The following is a 7,315-nucleotide window of genomic DNA, read 5'->3' as shown; positions in this document are numbered from 1 at the left end:
AAGATGGCGGACAAGATGGCGGACACAAGATGGCGGCCAAGATGGCGGGCAAGATGGCGGACACAAGATGGCGGCCAAGATGGCGGACACAAGATGGCGGACAAGATGGCGGCCAAAATGGCGGACAAGATGGCGGACAAGATGGCGGCCAAGATGGCGGCCAAGATGGCGGACACAAGATGGCGGCCAAGATGGCGGACACAAGATGGCGGACAAGATGGCGGCCAAGATGGCGGACACAAGATGGCGGACAAGATGGCGGCCAAAATGGCGGACACAAGATGGCGGGCAAGATGGCGGACACAAGATGGCGGCCAAGATGGCGGACAAGATGGTGGCCAAGATGGCGGACACAAGATGGCGGACAAGATGGCGGCCAAAATGGCGGACAAGATGGCGGACAAGATGGCGGACACAAGATGGCGGCCAAGATGGCGGACACAAGATGGCGGACAAGATGGCGGCCAAAATGGCGGACAAGATGGCGGACAAGATGGCGGACACAAGATGGCGGCCAAGATGGCGGCCAAGATTGCGGACAAGATGGCGGACAAGATGGCGGACACAAGATGGCGGTCAAGATGGCGGCCAAGATGGCGGACAAGATGGTGGACAAGATGGCGGCCAAGATGGCGGACACAAGATGGCGGTCAAGATGGCGGACAAGATGGCGGACACAAGATGGCGTACAAGATGGCGGACAAGATGGCGGGCAAGATGGCTGCCAAGATGGCGGCCAAGATGGCGGACACAAGATGGCGGACAAGATGGCGGACACAAGATGGCGGACAAGATGGTGGCCAAGATGGCGGGCACAAGATGGCGGACAAGATGGCAGACACAAGATGGCGGCCAAGATGGCGGACACAAAATGGCGGACAAGATGGCGGACAAGATGGCGGACACAAGATGGCGGACAAGATAGCGGACAAGATGGCGGACAAGATGGCGGACACAAGATGGCGGACACAAGATGGCGGACAAGATGGCGGCCAAGATGGCGGCCAAGATGGCGGACACCAGGTGGCGGCCAAGATGAAGGACAAGATGGCGGACAAGATGGCGGACACAAGATGGCTGACACAAGATGGCGGACACAAGATGGCGGACAAGATGGCGGACACAATATGGCGAACTAGATGGCGGTCAAGATGGCGGATAAGATGGCGGACAAGATGGTGGACACAAGATGGCGGACAAGATGGCGGCCAAGATGGCGGACACAAGATGGCGGTCAAGATGGTGGACAAGATGGCGGACACAAGATGGCGGCCAAGATGGCGGACAAGATGGCGGCCAAGATGGCGGCCAAGATGGCGGCCAAGATGGCGGCCAAGATGGCGGACAAGATGGCGGCCAAGATGGCGGACAAGAAGGCGGACAAGATGGCGGACACAAGATGGCGGACACAAGATGGCGGCCAAGATGGCGGACACAAGATGGCGGACACAAAATGGCGGACACAAGATGGCGGACAAGATGGCGGACAAGATGGCGGACAAGATGGCGGACAAGATGGCGGACACAAGATGGCGGCCAAGATGGCGGACAAGATGGCGGACAAGATGGCGGCCAAGATGGCGGACAAGATGGCGGCCAAGATGGCAGACAAGATGGCAGACAAGATGGCGGCCATGATGGCGGACACAAGATGGCGGACAAGATGGCGGACAAGATGGCGGCTAAGATGGCGGCCAAGATGGCGGACACAAGATGGCGGACAAGATGGCGGACAAGATGGCGGCCAAAATGGCGGACAAGATGGCGGCCAAGATGGCGGACAAGATGGCGGCCAAGATGGCGGACACAAAATGGCGGCCAAGATGGCGGACAAGATGGTGGCCAAGATGGCGGACAAGATGGCGGCCAAGATGGCGGACACAAGATGGCGGACAAGATGGCGGACACAAGATGGCGGCCAAGATGGCGGACAAGATGGCGGACAAGATGGCGGACACAAGATGGCGGCCAAGATGGCGGACAAGATGGCGGCCAAGATGGCGGACACAAGATGGCGGACAAGATGGCGGACACAAGATGGCGGCCAAGATGGCGGACACAAGATGGCGGTCAAGATGGCGGTTAAGATGGCGACCAAGATGGCGGCCAAGATGGCGGACAAGATGGCGGTCAAGATGGCGGACAAGATGGTGGACACAAGATGGCGGACAAGATGGCGGACAAGATGGCGGCCAAGATGGCGGACAAGATGGTGGACAAGATGGCGGACAAGATGGCGGACACAAGATAGCGGACAAGATGGCGGACAAGATGGCGGACTAGATGGCGGACAAGATGGCGGACACAAGATGGCGTACAAGATGGCGGGCAAGTTGGCGGACAAGATGGCTGCCAAGATGGCGGCCAAGATGGCGGACACAAGATGGCGGACAAGATGGCGGACACAAGATGGCGGCCAAGATGGCGGCCAAGATGGCGGACAAGATGGCTGACACAAGATGGCGGACAAGATGGCGGCCAAGATGGCGGACACAATATGGCGGACAAGATGGTGGCCAAGATGGCGGACACAAGATGGCGGACAAGATGGCGGACACAAGATGGCGGCCAAGATGGCGGACACAAAATGGCGGACAAGATGGCGGACAAGATGGCGGACAAGATAGCGGACAAGATGGCGCACACAAGATGGCGGCCAAGATGGCGGCCAAGACGGCGGACAAGATGGCGGACAAGATGGTGGACAAGATGGTGGACACAAGATGGCGGCCAAGACGAAGGACAAGATGGCGGCCAAAATGGCGGACAAGATGGCGGACAAGATGGCGGACACAAGATGGCGGACACAAGATGGCGGACAAGATGGCGGCCAAAATGGCGGATAAAATGGCGGACAAGATGGCGGACACAAGATGGCGGACAAGATGTCGGCCAAGATGGCGGCCAAGATGGCGGCCAAGATGGCGGACACAAGATGGCGGTCAAGATGGCGGACAAGATGGCGGACACAAGATGGCGGACAAGAGGGCGGCGTAAGATGGCTGACACAAGATGGCGGCCAAGATGGCGGTCAAGATGGCGGCCAAGATGGCGGACAAGATGGCGGACAAGATGGCGGCCAAGATGGTGGACACAAGATGGCGGACAAGATGGCTTACACAAGATGGCGGCCAAGATGGCGGACACAAGATGGCGGTCAAGATGGCGGACACAAGATGGCGGAAAAGATGGCGGAAAAGATGGCTGACAAAAGATGGCGGCCAAGATGGTGGACACAGGATGGCGGACAAGATGGCGGACACAGGATGGTGGCCAAGATGGCGGCCAAGATGGCGGACAAGATGGCGGCCAAGATGGCGGACACAAGATGGCGGTCAAGATGGCGGTTAAGATGGCGACCAAGATGGCGGCCAAGATGGCGGACAAGATGGCGGACAAGATGGCGGACACAAGATGGCGGCCAAGATTGCGGACAAGATGGCGGACACAAGATGGCGCTCAAGATGGCGGCCAAGATGGCGGACAAGATGGTGGACAAGATGGCGGACAAGATGGCTGACACAAGATGGCGGACAAGATGGCGGCCAAGATGGCGGCCAAGATGGCGGACACAAGATGGCGGACAAGATGGCGGACACAAGATGGCGGCCAAGATGGCGGCCAAGATGGCGGACAAGATGGCTGACACAAGATGGCGGACAAGATGGCGGCCAAGATGGCGGCCAAGATGGCGGACACAATATGGCGGACAAGATGGTGGCCAAGATGGCGGACACAAGATGGCGGACAAGATGGCGGACACAAGATGGCGGCCAAGATGGCGGACACAAAATGGCGGACAAGATGGCGGACAAGATGGCGGACAAGATAGCGGACAAGATGGCGCACACAAGATGGCGGCCAAGATGGCGGCCAAGACGGCGGACAAGATGGCGGACAAGATGGTGGACAAGATGGTGGACACAAGATGGCGGCCAAGACGAAGGACAAGATGGCGGCCAAAATGGCGGACAAGATGGCGGACAAGATGGCGGACACAAGATGGCGGACACAAGATGGCAGACACAAGATGGCGGACAAGATGGCGGACAAGATGGCGGACACAAGATAGCGGACAAGATGGCGGACAAGATGGCGGACTAGATGGCGGACACAAGATAGCGGACAAGATGGCGGACAAGATGGCGGACTAGATGGCGGACAAGATGGCGGACACAAGATGGCGTACAAGATGGCGGGCAAGTTGGCGGACAAGATGGCTGCCAAGATGGCGGCCAAGATGGCGGACACAAGATGGCGGACAAGATGGCGGACACAAGATGGCGGCCAAGATGGCGGACACAAGATGGCGGTCAAGATGGCGGTTAAGATGGCGACCAAGATGGCGGCCAAGATGGCGGACAAGATGGCGGTCAAGATGGCGGACAAGATGGTGGACACAAGATGGCGGACAAGATGGCGGACAAGATGGCGGACACAAGATGGCAGACACAAGATGGCGGACAAGATGGCGGACAAGATGGCGGACACAAGATAGCGGACAAGATGGCGGACAAGATGGCGGACTAGATGGCGGACAAGATGGCGGACACAAGATGGCGTACAAGATGGCGGGCAAGTTGGCGGACAAGATGGCTGCCAAGATGGCGGCCAAGATGGCGGACACAAGATGGCGGACAAGATGGCGGACACAAGATGGCGGACAAGATGGCGGCCAAAATGGCGGACAAGATGGCGGACACAAGATGGTGGCCAAGATGGCGGACACAAGATGGCGGACAAGATGGCGGCCAAAATGGCGGACACAAGATGGTGGTCAAGATGGCGGCCAAGATGGCGGACAAGGTGGTGGACAAGATGTGTTTTTTGTCCGCCATCCAGGCCGCCATCTTGTCCGCCATTTTGTCCGCCATCTTGGCCGCCATCTTGTGTCCGCCATCTTGACCACCATCTTGGTCCGCCATCTTGGCCGCCATCTTGTTCGCCATCTTGGCCGCCATCTTGTCCACCATCTTGTCCACCATCTTGTCCGCCATCTTGGCCGCCATCTTGAGCGCCATCTTGTGTCCGCCATCTTGTCCGCAATCTTGGCCGCCATCTTGTGTCCGCCATCTTGTCCGCCATCTTGTGTCCGCCATTTTGGCCGCCATCTTGTCCGCCATCTTGTGTCCGCCATCTTGGCCGCCATCTTGTGTCAGCCATCTTGTCCGCCATCTTGGCCGCCATCTTGTCCGCCATCTTGTGTCCGCCATCTTGTCCGCCATCTTGTGTCCGCCATCTTGGCCGCCATCTTGGCAGCCATCTTGTCCGCCAACTGGCCCGCCATCTTGTACGCCATCTTGTATCCGCCATCTTGTCCGCCATCTAGTCCGCCATCTTGTCCGCCATCTTGTCCGCTATCTTGTGTCCGCCATCTTGTCCGCCATCTTGTCCGCCATCTTGTGTCTGCCATCTTGTGTCCGCCATCTTGTCCGCCATCTTGTCCGCCATCTTGTGTCCACCATCTTGTCCGCCATCTTGACCGCCATCTTGTCCGCCATCTTGGCCGCCATCTTGGTCGCCATCTTAACCGCCATCTTGACCGCCATCTTGTGTCCGCCATCTTGGCCGCCATCTTGTGTCCGCCATCTTGTCCGCCATCTTGTGTCCGCCATCTTGGCCGCCATCTTGGCAGCCATCTTGTCCGCCAACTTGCCCGCCATCTTGTACGCCATCTTGTGTCCGCCATCTTGTCCGCCATCTAGTCCGCCATCTTGTCCGCCATCTTGTCCGCTATCTTGTGTCCGCCATCTTGTCCGCCATCTTGTCCGCCATCTTGTGTCCACCATCTTGTCCGCCATCTTGACCGCCATCTTGTCCGCCATCTTGTGTCTGCCATCTTGTGTCCGCCATCTTGTGTCCGCCATCTTGTCCGCCATCTTGTCCGCCATTTTGGCCGCCATCTTGTCCTTCGTCTTGGCCGCCATCTTGTGTCCACCATCTTGTCCACCATCTTGTCCGCCATCTTGTGTCCGCCATCTTGGCCACCATCTTGTCCGCCATATTGTGTCCGCCATCTTGGCCGCCATCTTGGCCGCCATCTTGTCCGCCATCTTGTGTCAGCCATCTTGTCCGCCATCTTGGCCGCCATCTTGGCCGCCATCTTGTCCGCCATCTTGTGTCCGCCATCTTGGCCGCCATCTTGGCCGCCATCTTGTGTCCGCCATCTTGGCCGCCATCTTGGCAGCCATCTTGTCCGCCAACTTGCCCGCCATCTTGTACGCCATCTTGTGTCCGCCATCTTGTCCGCCATCTAGTCCGCCATCTTGTCCGCCATCTTGTCCGCTATCTTGTGTCCGCCATCTTGTCCGCCATCTTGTCCGCCATCTTGTGTCTGCCATCTTGTGTCCGCCATCTTGTGTCCGCCATCTTGTCCGCCATCTTGTCCGCCATTTTGGCCGCCATCTTGTCCTTCGTCTTGGCCGCCATCTTGTGTCCACCATCTTGTCCACCATCTTGTCCGCCATCTTGTCCGCCGTCTTGGCCGCCATCTTGGCCGCCATCTTGTGTGCGCCATCTTGTCCGCTATCTTGTCCGCCATCTTGTCCGCCATCTTGTCCGCCATTTTGTGTCCGCCATCTTGGCCGCCATCTTGTGTCCGCCATCTTGTCCGCCATCTTGTGTCCGCCATCTTGGCCACCATCTTGTCCGCCATATTGTGTCCGCCATCTTGGCCGCCATCTTGGCCGCCATCTTGTCCGCCATCTTGTGTCAGCCATCTTGTCCGCCATCTTGGCCGCCATCTTGGCCGCCATCTTGTGTCCGCCATCTTGTCCGCCATCTTGTGTCCGCCATCTTGGCCGCCATCTTGGCCGCCATCTTGTCCGCCATCTTGTGTCAGCCATCTTGTCCGCCATCTTGTCCACCATCTTGTCCGCCATCTTGGCCGCCATCTTGAGCGCCATCTTGTGTCCGCCATCTTGTCCGCAATCTTGGCCGCCATCTTGTGTCCGCCATCTTGTCCGCCATCTTGTGTCCGCCATTTTGGCCGCCATCTTGTCCGCCATCTTGTGTCCGCCATCTTGGCCGCCATCTTGTGTCCGCCATCTTGTCCGCCATTTTGGCCGCCATCTTGTCCGCCATCTTGTGTCCGCCATCTTGGCCGCCATCTTGTCCGCCATCTTGGCCGCCATCTTGTGTCCGCCATCTTGCCCGCCATCTTGTCCGCCATCTTGTGTCCGCCATCTTGTCCGCCATCTTGTGTCCGCCATCTTGGCCGCCATCTTGACCGCCATCTTGTGTCCGCCATCTTGGCCGCCATCTTGTCCGCAATCTTGGCCGCCATCTTGGCCGCCATCTTGTCCGCCATCTTGCC

The sequence above is a fragment of the Anopheles moucheti genome, chromosome 3 (genome assembly GCF_943734755.1).
Source record: "Anopheles moucheti chromosome 3, idAnoMoucSN_F20_07, whole genome shotgun sequence".
NCBI classification, from domain to species: domain Eukaryota; kingdom Metazoa; phylum Arthropoda; class Insecta; order Diptera; family Culicidae; genus Anopheles; species Anopheles moucheti.
The sequence above is the reverse complement of the archived record's forward strand: the minus strand, read 5'-3'. Positions refer to the sequence as shown.